This window comes from Eptatretus burgeri, chromosome 4, assembly GCF_056783735.1.
Source record: "Eptatretus burgeri isolate ZD-2024b chromosome 4, Ebu_testis_v1, whole genome shotgun sequence".
Lineage (NCBI taxonomy): Eukaryota > Metazoa > Chordata > Myxini > Myxiniformes > Myxinidae > Eptatretus > Eptatretus burgeri.
The window spans coordinates 132,857,456-132,878,408 of NC_140964.1; the positions used below are offsets into that span (position 1 = coordinate 132,857,456).

The 20,953-nt window shown below is 48.2% G+C and overlaps 1 protein-coding gene across 4 annotated transcripts in view; it reads right to left on the bottom strand.

Annotated features, from left to right (window-relative positions):
- The window catches only part of LOC147029149 (uncharacterized), a 141,610-nt gene that overhangs the window by 111,882 nt on the left and 8,775 nt on the right, over positions 1-20,953 (bottom strand). The window contains exon 1 of one of the 4 annotated variants that reach the window (XM_085876281.1): positions 7,185-7,252. The exons of the other annotated variants lie outside the window; for them this stretch is intronic. The gene's annotated coding sequence lies outside the window, so the exon portion shown is untranslated. Of the gene's footprint in view, positions 1-7,184; positions 7,253-20,953 lie in introns of those variants that run through there. 4 annotated transcript variants of the gene reach the window in all.

Sequence of the window (20,953 nt, forward strand, 5' to 3'; positions counted from 1 at the left end):
TCCATGTCAAATTTTTTCCATGTCACATTTTTTCCATGTCCATGTTCCACGTCCCATAATCTGTTCATAAAGATTAATGTTTGTGAACAAATCCCTGAAACGTCGATACAAATGCAACGTTGATTTTCAGTGAAAGGTACTCAGGTTTTTGGGTTGCTGCACCGACATCAGTGAAACGTTTCATTAAGCATAATATACATCTACAAACATTAAATATATATATATATATATATATATATATATATATATATATATATATATACATACACATGTACATGTATATGTATATATATGTTGTTACGGTTCTCGGAACCGTATCCGTATGCATACAACATACAGGTGTCCCAAGTCATTTATTTCATGAAGTATATGTGCAGATAGATTGCTACCTTTTGTTTAGTGGGAAAACACTGGGGTGCGTTGCAATGGCTTTTAGTTGGGTTTTCAATCATTTCTCCCCTCTTATTTTGAACCACAGTACCTTCCTCTCGCTTTCCGAGGCAAAATCATTGCGCAGTACCTTCCTCGAGCTTGCCACTCTCGCATGGGCTGAACAAGCGATTGTACACCTACTCACCGAATCGGCGACTCGTTTTTCCGAGGAAGAATACACACACACACACACACACACACACACACACACACACACACACACACACACACACACACACACACACACACACACACACACACACACACACACACACACACACACACACCACGATCCTCCTGTCTGCCATCCTCTCTTCTCCCACAACCACTCTGCCGTCCTCAGGATCACCCGGTCTGCCGAAAAATGCGCCTCACAACCATTCCACTCCTCTTTTGGTGGGAGGGGTCTCTTCTCCTCCCATTCAAACCCTGATTGGACGCGGGGCTGTTGGATGTCTCGTGGTCACCTCCCGATTGGCGGGGGCATGCGTGTCACGCTCGCCCTTCGTTCATTGGCTGGAGGAAACGGTCCATGCCCTTCCTTGGAGCGGAGCCTTGACTCGAAGTGACGGAGGCTCTGCCCACGCCTCAGCCAAAAAGGGCAAATGTGTCCAAGAGCAGCGTCCGAAAGGTTTTGTCGGAAAAATAAATAAATAAAAAACACAACAACAACAACAACAAAACACAACAACCGATATTTCGTCACGTGCCTTGATTAAGTCCTGCCGTGTAGTGATCGATGGCGGATTATCTGCCGTCACGTGCCTTGATTAAGTCCTGCCGTCACGTGCCTTGATAGTGAGACCCGTCATAGTGTATTTACGTATTTACGAAATATAGTGCATTTACGAAATAAATAGTGTATTTATGAAATTACAATATATTGAATGGAATAATCTTTAAATAGTAACGTGAACTTTTCGAAACTTTCAAGCAAATGTTCGAATATATTTAAAAGTTCATTATAGACGCTCTCAAAAGGCACCCTCAATGCGAGGATGTGTGCAGGTGCTGAGTATTTAAGGAGATCTGGATGAGCATGTAAAAGAGCTGAGTCCTAATATAAAGGTTTTGGAAGAAGGAGAAGAAGGAGAAGGAGAAGGAGAAGGAGAAGGAGAAGGAGAAGGAGAAGGACGCCGAGCTTTCTTAGAGCAGCGTTCGCTACGTGAGACGCTGCTAAAAACACGTCGGCAATGGCGACCGGTGGAGCGAGGTGATGGTCCGTTGTTGTAGTCGTAGTTGTTGCAAAAAATGTAATAAACCTGACTATACAATAATTCGTAGCGTACACATGCAATTCCCATTAAATAGACAAAGGGGGGATTCCAACTGTAAACACATACTTATCAAAAGAACGAAGCTTAGGGACTCTGGCTATTTGTGTGCACAAGGTTTCCAAATCCGTCACAATATATTCGATTTAAGTCTCGCTTCTCTTGTCTTTTATTAATTGTAAATAAATTATTAGAAATGTTCCCAGCTCGTTTTCGTCCTTTCTTTATTTGGTCCAGCATGGTCCGGGTTTGTGTTCAGACAGGGTTTCATCCCCGGTAGGCAGTTTAACATAGCCGGGACGTCCTGGACAGGACCTGCTCGACTGCAACGAGCCGGAAAGGTAGGTGGCAAAGCGGTGGTCGGTCGTGTAAATTTACCGCTGCCGGGAGATGAAATCCGGTTCAACCAGGTGTTGAGGGCGTGGCTTCCCCAGTAGTTTAAATCACATAGTTAATGAAGTAAATTGGTTATAGAGAAATTGACCCTACGCTACGCGGTTGAAATATTGGCGACCACGGTCGGTTAATTGACCCGCCGGCTTCGGAGTTATCCGGAGCAACAGCCGACAATTCCGGGAGTCTGGTGGGAGTCGACGAACCCTCCCCACCTAGTGGTCGTGCTCGCCACTGACCCCTGGCCCACAACAATATATACCATATATCTTGCTCTCCTTCTCCCTCAGCCGAGTTCGACCCACTCCTTATAGAACAGCACCCTTCTCACATACCTCTCATTTTACCCACCCCTCTCTCTGAATCTGGACAAATCCAGACAATGGTTATGTCTGGACGGTGTTTGACTCCGGGCAGGGTTTGTCCTCGGACGTGTCAAAGCGGTATTTGTCTCCAGGAAGCTTGGCTCCAGATGTGTCTGGGCGGGACTTAATGCTCCACTGCAGGTCGACCTTTCATTCTTCTCACCTCATGCTGTCTTCCCATTCCCCACCCTTCCTCAATCCCCCCCCCCCAACCTCTCTCTGTCTCTGTCTCTGTCTCTGTCTCTGTCTCTGTCTCTGTCTCTCCCCTTCTTCCCCCATTTAACATCCCTATAAGCGAAACAAAAGGTGGTATTTGCTCATTTATAATAAATATAACACCACCAATACGACAAATAAATTGGAACAAAATAAATGTTTGAATTATGATTGTTGTAAATGATGCAAATAAAGCAAGTCTGTGACATCAATTTCTGCAATGCCGTGTGGAGAGGCGAGTGTGGCGAGCTGATCCACACTCATCAAAAATAAAACCCATAAACACACAACCATTGATGTGCCCCTCAATCAAACAAATGAAACAGAGATCCTTTCAAGACCTCGGGCCTGATCAGACACGACAGAAGTGTTGTTGGGACAAATCTGACAGTGTGCAGGGGGAGTCCCCTCTTCAGTCCTGGCAGCTCAGCCTGGAGAACATCTCGTACTATTTCTGCAATGTCTGGTTTGGAGGAGCAGAGAGGGCATGGCTCTGGAAGGAACAGCAGGCCGAGGAGCGAAGCTTCTTTGGTGTCGATTCCGGGATAACTCCTCCCTTCCCCTCAGTGCAACTGCCCTTATAGCCTTTGGATCCTGAGTCACAGATAATACATAACGCCATTCCACTTTAACTCACCATTGGACTGTGGACCAATTTGTGGATGGAGCACACCTTTCATGGACCGACCGAAAAGGGCTGCTTGTTGTTGACATGGTTCTCTTGATTTTTCCTCCCAAGCTTGCACCTCATGGCTGAGTGAAATACCACGTCGCCAAAAAGCAGAAACTGTGGAACTCCGACATTCGTGAATTCAACATTCACGGTTTACAAAATGTGACCTGCTTCCACATTCACACTTTGCGTATTCATGGTTTCCTTTTTCAACACTTCAAGGACTGGTCTCCCATATCCCCAGCTGCCAATATTAACTCAACCTGAGAATTGATCCACAGAAATCAAAATATTGTGTCCGGAAACCCTCCCTGTCTCCATCAATTCTCCCCAAACTGATCCAAAATTGTTTTTTGCACCTGAAAAGGTGGAAGCGTTTCTGGTAACCCTGGACTGATTCTGCAACTGGACGGGAAGGCATCAGCTCACGTGTCCTAAAAACCTTTCTCTGCAGCTTTTGCGCTTCCTCTGCTCTTTTCACCCTGTTATTCACCATCGCTCATCTTCCATCTGCTTGGAAATCAGCCAACATCACAGCATGAAATAAAAAGGGTGAAAATATATTGTATCACAGTTTAAACCCAGTTGCTATGAAATGCTTCGTTTTCTCCAACAACCTTGTCTCAGTTCATGAATTGGGATTTTGACCTGGTCACTCCACCTTGGACATTCTGCTTCAACTCTCCAAACAATGGATGGAGACCATGAGATCAGGGAGCACCACGTGTTGTTCACAGACACGGAGCACCACGTGTTGTTCACAGACACGGAGCACCACGTGTTGTTCACAGACACGGAGCACCACGTGTTGTTCACAGACACGGAGCACCACGTGTTGTTCACAGACACGGAGCACCACGTGCTGTTCACAGACACGGAGCACCACGTGCTGTTCACAGACACGGAGCACCACGTGCTGTTCACAGACACGGAGCACCACGTGCTGTTCACAGACACGGAGCACCACGTGCTGTTCACAGACACGGAGCACCACGTGCTGTTCACAGACACGGAGCACCACGTGCTGTTCACAGACACGGAGCACCACGTGCTGTTCACAGACACGGAGCACCACGTGCTGTTCACAGACACGGAGCACCACGTGCTGTTCACAGACACGGAGCACCACGTGCTGTTCACAGACACGGAGCACCACGTGCTGTTCACAGACACGGAGCACCACGTGCTGTTCACAGACACGGAGCACCACGTGCTGTTCACAGACACGGAGCACCACGTGCTGTTCACAGACACGGAGCACCACGTGCTGTTCACAGACACGGAGCACCACGTGCTGTTCACAGACACGGAGCACCACGTGCTGTTCACAGACACGGAGCACCACGTGCTGTTCACAGACACGGAGCACCACGTGCTGTTCACAGACACGGAGCACCACGTGCTGTTCACAGACACGGAGCACCACGTGCTGTTCACAGACACGGAGCACCACGTGCTGTTCACAGACACGGAGCACCACGTGCTGTTCACAGACACGGAGCACCACGTGCTGTTCACAGACACGGAGCACCACGTGCTGTTCACAGACACGGAGCACCACGTGCTGTTCACAGACACGGAGCACCACGTGCTGTTCACAGACACGGAGCACCACGTGCTGTTCACAGACACGGAGCACCACGTGCTGTTCACAGACACGGAGCACCACGTGCTGTTCACAGACACGGAGCACCACGTGCTGTTCACAGACACGGAGCACCGCGTGCTGTTCACAGACACGGAGCACCGCGTGCTGTTCACAGACACGGAGCACCGCGTGCTGTTCACAGACACGGAGCACCGCGTGCTGTTCACAGACACGGAGCACCGCGTGCTGTTCACAGACACGGAGCACCGCGTGCTGTTCACAGACACGGAGCACCGCGTGCTGTTCACAGACACGGAGCACCGCGTGCTGTTCACAGACACGGAGCACCGCGTGCTGTTCACAGACACGGAGCACCGCGTGCTGTTCACAGACACGGAGCACCGCGTGCTGTTCACAGACACGGAGCACCGCGTGTTGTTCACAGACACGGAGCACCGCGTGTTGTTCACAGACACGGAGCACCGCGTGCTGTTCACAGACACGGAGCACCACGTGTTGTTCACAGACACGGAGCACCACGTGTTGTTCACAGACACGGAGCACGACGTGTTGTTCACAGACACGGAGCACCACGTGCTGTTCACAGACACGGAGCACCACGTGCTGTTCACAGACACGGAGCACCACGTGCTGTTCACAGACACGGAGCACGACGTGTTGTTCACAGACACGGAGCACCGCGTGTTGTTCACAGACACGGAGCACCACGTGTTGTTCACAGTCACGGAGCACCGCGTGTTGTACACAGACACGGAGCACGACGTGTTGTTCACAGACACGGAGCACGACGTGTTGTTCACAGACAAGGAGCACCGCGTGTTGTTCACAGACACGGAGCACCGCGTGTTGTTCACAGACACGGAGCACCGCGTGTTGTACACAGACACGGAGCACCACGTGTTGTTCACAGACACGGAGCACCACGTGTTGTTCACAGACACGGAGCACCACGTGCTGTTCACAGACACGGAGCACCACGTGCTGTTCACAGACACGGAGCACGACGTGTTGTTCACAGACACGGAGCACGACGTGTTGTTCACAGACACGGAGCACGACGTGTTGTTCACAGACACGGAGCACGACGTGTTGTTCACAGACACGGAGCACGACGTGTTGTTCACAGACACGGAGCACGACGTGTTGTTCACAGACACGGAGCACGACGTGTTGTTCACAGACACGGAGAATGACGTGTTGTTCACAGACACGGAGCACGACGTGTTGTTCACAGACACGGAGCACCACGTGTTGTTCACAGACACGGAGCACCACGTGTTGTACACAGACACGGAGCACCACGTGTTGTTCACAGACACGGAGCACGACGTGTTGTTCACAGACACGGAGAATGACGTGTTGTTCACAGACACGGAGCACGACGTGTTGTTCACAGACACGGAGCACCACGTGTTGTTCACAGACACGGAGCACCACGTGTTGTTCACAGACACGGAGCACCACGTGTTGTTCACAGACACGCACCACGTGTTGTTCACAGACACGGAGCACCACGTGTTGTTCAGACACGGGGCACCACGTGTTGTTCACAGACACGGAGCACCACGTGTTGTTCACAGACACGGAGCACCACGTGTTGTTCACAGACACGGAGCACCACGTGTTGTTCACAGACACGGAGCACCACGTGTTGTTCACAGACACGGAGCACCACGTGTTGTTCACAGACACGGAGCACCACGTGCTGTTCACAGACACGGAGCACCACGTGCTGTTCACAGACACGAAGCACCACGTGTTGTTCACAGACACGAAGCACCACGTGTTGTTCACAGACACGAAGCACCACGTGTTGTTCACAGACACGAAGCACCACGTGTTGTTCACAGACACGGAGCACCACGTGTTCTTCACAGACACGAAGCACCACGTGTTCTTCACAGACACGTTTCTTTATCACGAACCGGAGGAGGGAATTCCCGCCCGTGGTCGTTCGTTTAACAAAGGATGGAATGTTAGTGGAATGTTAACCAGGAATGTAACATTTTAGATCCACACGATCATTTTATTTGTATTTTTGGGATCAGGAAGGAAGTTTCCATCAAACATCTTATTAAATCAACAAACACAACAACAAATATTTAATAAAAATTACATTTACTTTTCTTCATTCCAGATAATCATCGAAAATAAATTATTTTATCTTTTAATTAACGTTTTACAAATCTTCCTCATAATTAAATAAGAAATTCCGAACATACCTCTTCAGTTCAGGTCCGACTACTACCACCACCACCACCACCACCACCACCACCACCACCACCATCACGAGCTGCGGTGCAGTGACAACACAAGGTTCAAAAGATCACCCGGAAGTTTTTCATCGTTATGCTGTTCTTCTTCTTTATGATAAGCTTCTTCTTCCTCGATTTGTTGTTTCTTGGCGGGGGCGGGGGGTATCGTGGGTGGGGGTGGAATGTATTCCCGTCCATGAAGGTTTCATAACCCAAGAAAACTTTCGGGGGAATGACTGGCATGTCACAAGGAAGAACCACCGAGGTGTTATTGACTGACCACATCCCATCCCCATTTGACCCCATTTTGACTTTAACTTATTGACTTAACTCTCCTCTTCTTTCCTCTCAAGTGATGGCTCCTGGTTCGATCACTGTCGACTCTGTTGAATAATTATTCATCTGCACTTATTTTATCTCCACCTTTCATTATCTTAAACATCTCCATGATATCCCCTCCAAACCGCCTCCTTTCCAGTGAATCAAGCCCTGTCGCCTTCAGCCGCTCCACATTGCTGAGTCCAGCTCGGCCCTGAATTTATGTCGAAGGAACGGAATTTTTGTTAACATCTTGCTTTACCTGCTCAGCCACCTCCATCAATACTCTCGGTTGCATGTTATCTGTCCCCAGAGCCTTATCTTCTCTTCGATTACCTTGCTGTTACTTTACTTCCTCTACTCCAAGCTGGATCTTCTGTAAAAGCCCTTCCTCACCTCTTCGATAGATTCTCCTGACTGTTCTTGTATAAAAGTTGAAGAAAAATACCTGTTTAATAAGCCTGCCATCTCACTTTAATCACCAACAACTCTCCCGGTGCTATTCCTCAATGGGCCACACTGGTCCCAACCTGTTCGCTTCCCCCGATATACTTAAAGAAAGCCTTGCTATTATGTTTAATATTCTGAGCCATGTCCTTCTCCTGCTCTCTTTTGGCTTGCCGAGTTATTTTCTTAACTTGCCTCTGTTTACTCGGACAGTGATATAAATCTAACTCTCATCCTGTTATTTTAAACCTAATAAATACTTTCTGCTTCTCCGAAACAGCGTTCCTTATCTCACTGCTCAACCACCCTGGTCTCTTTCTACTTCTCGTTTCACACCTCATTGGAATGTACTTACTCTGCACTCCACACATTTGATCCTTGAAGGTTTCCCATTTTTCTGATGCTGATTGTCCTGTTGTTAGAGTCTCCCAATCTACATCACCCAATTGTCTCCTCGTACCCTCAAATTTGGCCTTCCTGAAATCGAAAAGCCTTACCCGACTATCCTGAACTATAACCCTCCACAGAATCTTTGCACACACAATGTTATGGTCACTTGCTCCAAAATACTCCCCGACCTCCACCTCCTCCACCATATTGGGATCGATACTTAAAAGGAGTTCCAACACTGCATTCCCCCTCATGTGCTGATCCCCAAACTGGGCTAACAACCAATCATGGACTAAAACTAGGAAATCCTCATCTGCTCTGCCCTTTCCCTGTTCCTGGACCCAATCTATCCCTGGCAAGTTAAAATCCCCCATGATCAATACACTTCCCCTTCCACATGCCCTCCTAAATTCATCATGTACTCCTCCTTCCTACTCTTCCTTCCAACCTGGAGCCCTGTATAAACATCCCACCAGTATCTTACTCTTTTTACAATCTCTAATCTCGACCCACACAGAATCCTCAACATTTTTTCCTTCCTTGCTGTCATCCCTTTCTCTTGATGCAATGTTGTCCTTTACGGAGATTGCGACTCCTCATATTCTCTCCTTCCTCCCACACCGATACACCTTGTCACCTTCTAATCCTGTTCTCTGGTTACTCTTCTCCTAAAACCAGGTCTCACTCACTGCAACTATATCATACTCCTCACAATCCCCTTTTGCTTCAAGCGATTCCATCTTAATATTTAAACTTCTGGTATTGGTGTAGAACATGTTTAACTTTTCCCTTCCTGAAATTCGATTTTCCTGCCTGGCCTTACTAATCACAAGTACTTCATCCGTTCCTTTCTTTATAGCTTCCCCACCCTCCGCTGACCGAAAAAAGCCTGAATTCCTTCCTCAATTCCCACTGCAAACCTTGCTGCCCCCTTTCTATTTAACAAACGGCCATCATTCTGTAAACACTTCCTTTGTCCCCGAAATGATTCCCACCGATTCATAAATGTAAAACCTTCCTCCCTACACTATTCTTCCAGCCATCGGTTGACATCTATTGCTCTGTTCATAATTTGTATATTTTTTCCTAATCTTGGGAGAATCCCAGAAAACATGATGTCACAACCCTTTGCTTTCAGCTGCTTACCCAATATCCTGTATCAATTTTTCAAAACCTCTGAGTAAGCTTTCCCAAAATCATTCGCACCTCGGTGTACCACAACCAACTTCTTCCTGCCCTGACCCCATACAATGTTGTTTACCCTTCCTTCAATGTCCCTCACTCCCGCTCCTTCAAAACCACACAGAATCCTCTGCACATCCGCCACTGCCCGCACCAGCTGCACCTCCGCCACTGCCCGCACCCGTTGCACCGTCCCCATTGCCCGCCCCCATTGCACCATCCCCACTGCCCCCTCCCCGTTGCACCATCCACACTGCCGCCCGCCCCCGTTGCACCGTCCCCACTGCCGCCCGCCCCCATTGCACCATCCCCACTGCGCACCCCCGTTGCACCGTCCACACTGCCGCCCGCCCCCGTTGCACCGTCCCAACTGCCCGTCCCTGTTGCACCGTCCTCACTGCGGACCCCCGTTGCACCATGCACACTGCCGCCGGCCCGCGTTTTACCCTCTCCACTGTCCGCCCCCATTGCACCGTCCCCACTGCCCACCCCCATTGCACCATCCCCATTGCCGCCCGCCCTACTGCCCGCCCCTGTTGCACCGTCCACACTGCCCGCCCCCGTTGCACCGTCCCCACTGCCCACCCCTGTTGCACCGTCCACACTGCCCGCCCCCGTTGCACCGTCCTCACTGCCCGTCCCTGTTGCACCGTCCTCACTGCCCGTCCCTGTTGCACCGTCCACACTGCCGCCCGCCCCCATTGCACCGTCCACACTGCCGCCTGCCTCCGTTGCACCCTCCCCACTGTCCGCCCCATTGCACCGTCCACACTGCCACCCGCCCCGTTGCACCCTCCCCACTGTCCGCCCCCATTGCACCGTCCACACTGCCGCCCACCCCCGTTGCACCCTCCCCACTGTCCGCTCCCATTGCACCATCCCCACTGCCCGCCCCCATTGCACCATCCCCACTGCCCGCCCCCGTTGCACCGTCCACAATGCCCGCCCCAGTTGCACCATCCACACTGTCCATCCCCATTCCATAGTCACCACTTCCAATATCCTCAACAACCTCACTCCACAACCATAACCAACTATTATCTTCAAATTTCTCACATTCTGCGACTTGCTGTGAATTATTGATGCATTCCTTTAACCCGGTAATAACCTTCCTCAAGTGGACGATTTCCCCACACTTCCTCCAACAATAAGAACCCTTTGCTTCCCCTCTTGTTGACGTGACCCACATTGAGCAACTGTGACATTTTAGTATTCCTAATCCTTTCTCCTTCGCTCTCTATTTATCACCTTCTTCTCCCCCATACTCCCAATGCCCCAACTGACTTCACGCTCAACTTATCACGAGTCCTCCCTCTGCTGCTTTCAATAAAATAACTCGACTATCTGCAAAAACTGTAATGAACACAACACGAAAAATATAAGTACAGTTCCACAGACCCTGACACAAATTTCGAAAACAAAATACACAAAACGCTTTCGGACTGGAAACTTAGCTTTTGAGGGCCTGGAAGGAGAGCTCGCCACCCAGTCGTCCTCGTGCGCCAATCCCTGAACCGGAAGTCTGGAAGTCACGAGTTAGTTAATTGATTTGAATCGATCTGAAAGGGGAAGACGTGTTGAGATTAAATGTATCACAAGTTAATGGTAAAAGTAATGTAACCCTCCAGTGTCAATGTATGTTTGTTCTGTGATTGGAAACTCCCTCGTCGCTTGCGAAGTCCTCGCCCATGCGCAATGTAAAGGAAGCCTTCAAGTCGAGCCCATCTTGGAACATGGCGTGTTGTCAGACTGTCCGGATGGAGTGAGCAATCCAGTCGATAAGGACGTGCATTACGGCCATCGATGTGCGACACATCATGTAGTTTGTGAGGAAAATATGTTTAAATGAATTCTCACAAATATAGCGTGTCACTTCACTGATGTGATGTGAAGGAGGGGGGGGGGAAGAGAAAGAGAGAGGAGGAAGATAGGGGAGGGTAAGGGGGTGTTCTGGACATGTGTTTGAAAGGAGACTTGAGTGAAAGCAAGGAGGGAGGGAGGGGATAGTCCCATTATGCTGACATTGCTCCAGGATTGAAGGAAAGCCAAAGGCAGCACAAATTGAGAAGGTGAAGGCAGCGTGAGGGGAGAAGAAGGCGAAGGAAGCGCGAGAGGAGGGGAAGGAGAAGGCAGCACCAGGGGAGGGGGAGGGGAAGGAGAAGGCAGCACGAGTTGAGGGGAAGGCGAAGGAAACGCGAGGGGAGGGGAAGGAGAAGGAAGTGTGACGAGATTGTAATGATATTGTGAATCATGTGCTTGTTTGATTGGATATATTTATCTGGCCTATACGTGTTGTGCGCCAATAAATCCGGCAGTTGGTCCGGGCAAAGTGATCCCATCATGTCCGTCGTCATTACAAGGTGTTAGAGATTTGGTGTTTTCTTCCTCAACGGTGATGGAATTTGTACCGCCTGGTTATCTCTGGCTGGATGGGAATGTCAGTGAGAAATGGCGACGCTGGAGTCAGTCCCTTGACTGGTATGTTGAGCCTGTCAGCCTCGAGTCGACAAGCAACAGTCGAAAGGTCACCGTCTTGCTGAACTGTGCTGGACCAGATGCTATGGATATTTTCGAAAAGCTCCCGTTTGAGTCAGCATTTGCTTCAAAGATATTCAAAACCGTCAAAAAGGCATTTGACATGTACTGCAACCAGCGGAAGAACATTGTCTATGAGCGATTCAAGTTCTGGGAATTCGCCGAGTCTAAAGATCAGTCATTCGAATTGTACTTGAAGAACCTGCACATCATGGCGAAGGCATGCAAATTCGCCGAGACTTATAACATGATCAGAGATGAAAAAAAAAATTTCCATGCACAACCTCTCCTGAAAAGAGCGTCTCTTACGTGAACCGAGACTGACTTTGAAAAAACGACAACTCTGTTTGGCTGCTGAGTTGAGTGGATCGCATGCCAGGGCCATGACGTCGACTCCCACATCGGCTGCTTCCACTGGGCTCTCCCAAGACATTGACTCGATTCTCCACCAAGGGTGTTGCAGTTTCAAGTCTGCTGGCAAGGGTCCCTTCGCACCCAAGCCTGGGTCGACCAAGAGCAATAAGGACACCCAAAATTGTAGGAACTGTTGGCATATTTATCAACCTCGCCAATGCCCAGTCCAACTGTCCGAATCGTCCGAACTGCCATCTCTTCGTGACTTGGACATTGATGGCGTCTCTACACTGCTCGGAGGAGACATGCAGGTCATAAAGCCAGACGTCTCTTGGATTAGGCACGTGCCTGCTGCAGGATGGGCATCCTGTAACATACGCCTCGCGGTCTCTCACACCTGGTGAACGGAACTACGCCCAGAAAGAGGAGCAACTTATTGGAATCGTATTTGGAGCAGAGTGTTTTCATCAGGATATCTACGGGTTTGACACAACCATACACACCAACCACAAGCCACTGTTGGTTGGCATCAATAAGCCACTGCACTTGCTCTCACCCAGACTTCAGCTCCTGATTCTTCACCTTCTCCGATGCACTATGTCAGTGCAGTACGTCCCAGGAAAGTAAATATACATCGCAGACGTACTCTCTGGAGTGCCATCTGGCTTGCCACTACACGATCAGATGTTGGAAGACGACATACACCTTGGCATACATCAATTGGTCACTGAACTTCCAGTCAGCACTGGCAGAATGAAAGCAGTGCAACATGAGACATCACTTGATCCAGCGCTTCAACAGCTCAGCACGACCGTCACACAAGGCCGGCTTGTGCATTGAGCCAGAGTGTCTCTGATGGTGAAACTGTTCTGGCCTGTTTGGGAGAACATCCATCAGTCTCAAGGTTTGCTATTCTGTGGCAAGCGGATCATAGTTCCATCCGCAATGCAACAGGGCCTTCTATCTCCAATTCACGAAGGTCATTTCGGAGCGGGAGAGTGCAAGGCGTGTGCAAGACCCATCTTGTATTGGCGAGGCATGTCAAGAGACATAGAATCATGTGTTGCTGAGTGTGGGGTCTGTGCCAGATTTTGGCCGAACAATCAGAAAGAGCCACTCCTCCCGCACAGTTTCCCTGACTGCCTGTGGCAGAAGCTGGGTGCCGATATATTTCACTTTGGTGGAAAAGTCCATCTCATTCTGGTGGACTCCTCAAAATTTCCTGAGGTGTCACAGCTAAATGGGCTCATGGCTTCTGTGGGCATCTCAGCAATGAAAGCGAACTTTTCATGCCATGGCATACCAGAAGAGGTATTTACCGACAATGTTCCCTTTGGAAGTGCAAAAATACAGGACTTGGGAGAAATTAATAATGTTCAGAAAAGTAATAACGTTCACAACCTCAACCCCAACAGATCCGCAATCCAAAAGCCAAGCTGAGCATGTGATTCAGACAATGAAACAGGCTTTGTGAAAGGCACATGAAGACGGCACTGACATTCAACTCGCAATCCTTGCATACTGCAACTCCCCAATTAGCGGAATGACATTACCTCCAGCTCAACTCTTGATGAACAGGAGGCAGAGAGATAAATTACCTGCATACAGTAAAAGCCTCCAGACAGGTGTCATATCAGATGCTTGTCGGCAGTTCCAGGACCTTCAGAATCAGGACACCAAATTCTATGATAGAGCGGCGAAACCTCTTCTGGAGTTCCAAGAAGGTGATGCTGCCCACTCCAAGACCAGACAGGGCTGGGTACATGCAGTCCTTTCTGGCAAACTTTCCAGACCAAGATCGTCCCTCGTTACCATGGCCAACGGTCGATCCAACCGCCACAACAGGTGACACCTGCAGAAATCTCCATCTGATCCAGTGACCATTCTCCCACTTCCAGACGTTGGAGAATTAAACATTCCTCGAGAGGAAGCTCAGAGCACCATGGATATGGCACCATTGCCACCTTCAAGTGCGAAGAACTCCCCATTTCCTCAGCCTCCAAGCTGCAGATCACATGGCCTCGTATCAAAGGTTTAAGGACAACTTTCTGTCATAATCATATGGCGTGGCATTTGAGTATTCGTAATCTGGTAATAAAGTTTGTTTTTGCTATTTCCGTGGAACGTAAACCTGCTTTGCAATTTTCAATCTTTCTCTTCATACTGAAAGGGGAGATATGATATTTCTGAATGATATGCTTGTTTGATTGGTTATATTTATCTGGCTTGTACATGTTGTGCGCATGCACCAATAAATGGCAGCTGTTCCAGGCAAGGTGATCCCACAGTGTCCGTCATCATTACAGGGAGGGGAAGTGAAGGCAGCGTGAGGGGAGGGGAAGGCAATGCAAGGGAGGGGAAGGCAAGGCAAGGGAGGGGAAGGCAACACAAAGGAGGGGAAGGCAAGGCAAAGGAGCAGAGGGCAGCATGAGCGGAGGGAATGGGGAGGCAGCGTGAGGGGAGGGGAAGGCAAATGCAGCACGAGTTGACAGGAAGGCGAAGGCAGCGCGAGGGGAGCGGAAAGCGAAGGCAGCGCGAGGGGAGCGGAAGAACGAATTGATTCAACAAATTTACCATGACGAATTGATTCAGTTTTGGTGAAGATCCGAAGACGAGAACGACTTAATTTCTAAAGTGATTCTTCACCATTGAGAAAGAGAGAGAGGGCCAAAAACTAGATAGTACTGTATGGCATGATATTTCTAAAATGTAATGGGCCCCGATATGCTCTCGTGGATCAGGCATTACGTGGTGCATGCATGCGCTCCACCGAGTGCCCTCTTGTTTTGGTGTGGATGAAATCCATCTCTGTTCTTAAATTTTTTTCATACTCGTTTCAGTTGATTTGGGGAATGGTTTGGATGTGTATCACTTTTGGTATGGTTCTGTCCACTGTCCAGTTTCCCCCCTCCCATGATCTTGACCTGGTTTGGTTGAGTCCACATTTACATAGGATTTCTTTTCATAATAATACACTTATTATTTCATATATTTTTATGTTTTTGTGCACTAACCCAGAGACAAAGTAACTTCCTTGCATTGGAATCACCATCATAGCTTCCGCAGTTATTTAGGAAAGTTAGGCTGCAGTTTTACATTGTTTTGAGACGAGAAGAAGCAGAAAAAGAAGTACAAATTGGTGTTTTAGCGATTTCTCGTTGTGGTACTTTCGCGATATATTCTGGTGGTTTTTAAAATTTTGGTTGTTCAGAAAATGCTCGAGAATGAAAGGTATGACTTTTCAAAGCTTATCACTTCACTTTACAGTCGCTTCGAAGCTCATCATTGTGCAAACATTTGAATGGGAAGCCATTTTTTTCCGAATCATCCCTCTATATTCCCGGCTCTTCATTGCACGGCCTGCGAGCCACTGGTGGCCGAAAGTAAACTTTCAAGGTCCCCTTCCCTCAACACCCTCCCTCCCCCACATTTATCCCAGCACTGCTCCCCCCTCCCTCCACAATCTCCCATAAACCAAGTCCTGGAATACCCACCACCATCCCAAACAACCCCTCCCCCTCCACAATCAACCATTATCCTCCTCACAGTCTCCCTTCCTCAATACGCCCATAATCTCTCATCAATAATCACCCCCACAACACCCACCACCATCCCACATACACTCCTCCACCCTCCCTCCTCAGCCCTCCACAATCCCCCATCAATTGAAGAGCAACGTGGTTGTGGATCACAGCATGGAAACAAATGGCGTCTGGGGAAAGAATGAAATGGGATGACCCATAACATCCAAGACACCTGGTCAGCCTGCAATTATGGGACAAAGAATTCGTCGCCCATTTTGTCTGTGGTGTATGAGTGTGCCTGGGGAGTGCCAGCTGTCAAGCGATCATGGGTATTTCTGTTCGAGTAATTTCCACTCTGTTTACAAAATGTTCGGAACACCTTTCCAACACCGAGTTACACTCGCTTTTGCCCTCAGAACAGCCTCAATTTGTGGGGGTAATGACTCCACAAGGTGTAAAAAGCGCTCCATGGGGATGTTGGCCCATGTTGACTCCAATGCTTCCCACAGTGTCAAGTTGGCTGGTCGTGGATCTCCACTCCGAATGGCTCGTTCCATCCCATCCCACAGATGCTCAATTGGATTGAGATGTGGTGACTGGGCAGGCCACGACAGGAAGCTGAATTCACTGTCATGTTCATGAATCCATTCATGGACAATGCCAGTCTTGTGGCATGGGACATTATCCTGGTGAAGAAATCCATTCGCAGATGAATACACTGCTGCCATGAACGGATGCACCTGATTGGCAAGGATGTTCAGATATGCTGCGGTATTCAAATGTTGCTCCACTTTTATCAGGGGGCCAAACGTGTGCCACAAAACACACCCCACACCACCACCACCAGCCGAAAATGTTGACACACGGTAAGATGATGCATGTACTCATGTGGCTTTTCTCCATACTCTAATCCTCCATAAGTGTGAAAAAGTCGGAACCGGGATTCATCAGACCAGGCAATGTTTTCCCAATCCTCCAGTGTTTTTGTTCCTTCGACCACTGCAACCGCAGGTTCTTGTATTTTTTTTTTTTTGCTGAAAGAAGTGAAACTCTGTGCGGTCACCGGCTGCCACACCCTATTCGTGTCAAGGTATGACGAGTTGAGCATTACGTCATGGGTCTTTCGGCACCAATGTTGCACTGGACCGTCAGTCGATGAACTCTTTTTTCCAGTTTCGACCACTGTCCTGCCTTTGGCTGGATGTCCTTTTGGTGGTAGACCATTCCTGATACACACGGGAAACTGTTGAGCAGGAAAAACCCAGCAATGTTGCAGTTCTTGACATACTCAAACCGGTGCACCTCCCCCCTACCATACCCTGTTCATAGGCAGTTAAATCTTTTGACTTTCCCATTTACCCTCTGAATGTCACATGCGCACAATCCTTGCTTGAAGGCTTAAAAATTCTTCTCCCCTTCATCAACACTGATTGAAGTGGATTTAACAGGTGCAATCAAAAAGGGATCATAGCTTTAACCTGATCAGTCTCTTTCATGGAAGGAGCAGGTGTTCCTTATGTTTTATACACTCAGTGTATAAACCGATTTATCAATCAACACAAAATCCCTCCATTATAAACCAGCAATTGAATGGAAAAAAAAATCAAACCTTACCAATCCGAAGTTAAGATCCAAACTGCGTTTTCTTCTTCAAACACTCACGACTTTTTCCTCTGAATCGCTTGCACAAGGCTCAAAATGATATGGTCCACAATTCCCGCAAAAGCATTTCCCTGACCAATTTTTTCTCCAAATGTTCCTTCAAAATCCCAATGATCAGTTTCAACAACCTGAGAACCTTCAAAGTTACGAATGATGGTGGAATCAGTATCAAAATCCAAGCTCGATGTGCAGTTTCTCGAAGTAAACCGCTGTTTGGATCAAGGTGAGATCATTATGTGACGTCACTGGCGAAATGAGAAATTGTCACTCTCTGGCTTTTTTGACACTTTATGATCAGCAAAAATATTTCAATTTTCTCCACCACAAACTGGACCCTGATTAATAATTCTCAATGGTTTTTCAGAAAAGAAAAGAAAAGAAAAATTACTTTTGGGTTCCCCCTTAAAACCCGCTTGAACTTTTTGACCCCACAGACCATCACTACGCTTGGAACACACCCTTCACACCCCGCAGACGCTTTATACCCTGATAGACGCATTGGGCCCACTTAAACTTCTTTGGATATGTTCGACACTTTAGACCCCGAAAGACCTTCCAAGGTTAGACCCTGAAACAACATAAAATTCCTGACACCCTTTCGACCTCACACCCCTTTAATCCCCCGAGAACATTTAGAACTATTCGACCTCTCCAGACCCCAACTCTGATTGGAACTTATCCTTAAGAACTTTTAAGACCTTTTTTGACCCTTTCAACATTTTACACCCCTTATACGCTTGAAACCCTTTTGACGCCTGAATAGTCCTTCGATCTTTTGACCCCATTTGACCCTTTAGAACCCCAGACCCGCATCAACAGTAGTCATTTGTGGACTGGGAATAACGCGCGATGCCTATCAAAATGAGAGGATTCCAGTCCAAGAGTGTTTGCATCCTCTCTCCTTGATGTTGGTGATGACAAGTAACAGAAGTTCCCCACAATCAATGAGAATGCTACAAGGCCACCTGCGATGTGTCGGCTCTGATATTGTTGAGGAAGTACCAGATTTGGAAATTACTTTTCATCAATGCCATTGCAACACACTCAGGTTGTGACATTCCAACACCACAGAAAAAAACACTGCACTGTAATATTGTTGTGGGCCAGAGTTCGGTGGCGATAAATGACCACTTGGTGGAGCAGTAGAGTCGTCTCCTACCGAACACCCGGAATTTAGGTCGTGGCTCTTGGATAACTCCGAAAGGTCAGGGGTCCCTTAGCGGACCGTGGTCGCCAATATTTTGACGGCATGGGGTATGGTTAATTGCCTAATTTCAATATACCTAATTACCCACGTCATCCAACTACCGGGGAAAACCACACCCTCGACCGACTTTGTCCGAACCCAGTCGCTATCACCAACTCGGATCCGGCGTAACCGAGCGGAAGCTACCAAAGTCGAGCCGGACCAAATGAACAATTTTACGGCACGAACAGCTTCACTGATTCTCAATACGCACCATGCTAGGCCAGTGTGAGAAAGCACAGAAAACGAGCTGGTACATTTAACAGAGGTGTGTTTATAACAATAATCGGGGAAGGGGAGCACAAAGAGAGCAGAGTTATCATGAATAAAAGATGTAATTCACAATGTACAAGTCACTTAACAATACTACTTACAAACGGGGCCCATGGACACACACACATATATACACACACACACACACACACACACACACACACACACACACACACACACACACACACACACACACACACACACACACACACACACACACACACACACAATAGAAAATGGACCTCAATGGCCACAGCCTAAATTTGCACCTGTCCGCCTTGTGCGGTCTGGTCGAGTTTGTCCGATGGCGGGACTCGAACCCACCGTCACAACGTAGCACCAAGCACTAGGGACGAGGGAAAGAGCGTTGGACGCCGCCAGCACAAAAGTGGACGAGTGAGGGATGACGACACGACCGGCGATTGAGCCCGAAACAGCTTCCTTGATCAGGCCACACCAGGCGAGGCAGACGCGCACAGCCAGACCGAACCCGCCGATCACTCCAGACAGACCGATCACCACCAGACAGACCTGGCAGTCGCCATCACTTCTCTAGTCTCGAGAGGTGGGAGTGGTTTCTTTCCTCGCCACTCGCTACCTGATTGGACGGTCATCTCGCGCGATCCGCTGACAGTCCCTCATTGGACAGGCCCACGGAAGGCGAGTCGGATCTGAGGTGATGGAGGCTCCGCCCATGCCTTCAGCCAAAACACGTGGGCAATGGCGACCAGGTTGAGTGAGGGTGTTGTTGTTGTTGTTGTTGTTGTTGTTGTTGAAAAAAACCTAACTAAAAAAAATAGCTCGCAGCGCACACACGAAATTCCCATTAGACAGAAGGAGGGATTCCAAGTATAAACACACACTTATCGAAATAACTAAGCGATGGGAACTGCTTTCCGTTTGTGTATAAATGGCTTCCAAATCCGTAACAATTTCATCAATAACCAGATCATTGACTGTGGGGTAGAAAAAAAAAGGATTATACATCGGTGTTCATCGAGTTAGATCTGATAACACTGAAGAGCAGCTTCACCTTCCAACTGAGTTCCAAGATTTCCTTGAAAGAAATGTCATCCAGCCCCATGTCCTCACGTTGAAAATTGGAGCCATTGTGATGCTTCGACTTAATCTCAACACAAAAATTGGATAACCGAATAGAACTGAACTACGTGTTTGTAATGTGCATTACACCTCTCTTGATGTACAAGTTATTGCAGGACCATTTGCTGAAAAGATAGTTTTATTGCTGAAGCTTGATCCCAAACCATCTTCAGTTTTTTTGCCATGTAAAATATGCCAACATCAATTTACATTTTGATCCGCATTCACTATCACCATAAACAAAAACTAAGCTCAAACCCAAGACACAATCTGTATTAATCTAACGGAACGATCTTCACACATGGTCAGCTTGACATGGCAATATCAAGAGGGCGGTTGTTCGACAGTCTCAATATACAAGTGAAGCAGAAAGACAAACAGGGCATTTTTCCAGGACAAGACGGCACATACACCAGCAATTTGTCGGATTCTAAATCCAGTTATTTGGAGAAACGGCAATGCAAAGGGAAAGTTACAATTATTTTGAGGGCAATTCGTTGAAACAAGGGTTCACATACACCCTCACCAGTGAGGCAAGATTCTCTTTATTGGTTAACTCGACAGAAATGTCGCTTGGTCTTGTTCTTGGTCTTGAATGTTGATGACTCATTCTCCATCCCAATAAATATGACATCTTCTGAGCCATTATCATGAGCCATCTTTATCAATCCCTGTTGTCACGTGACTTTTTAAATCTTCCTGCT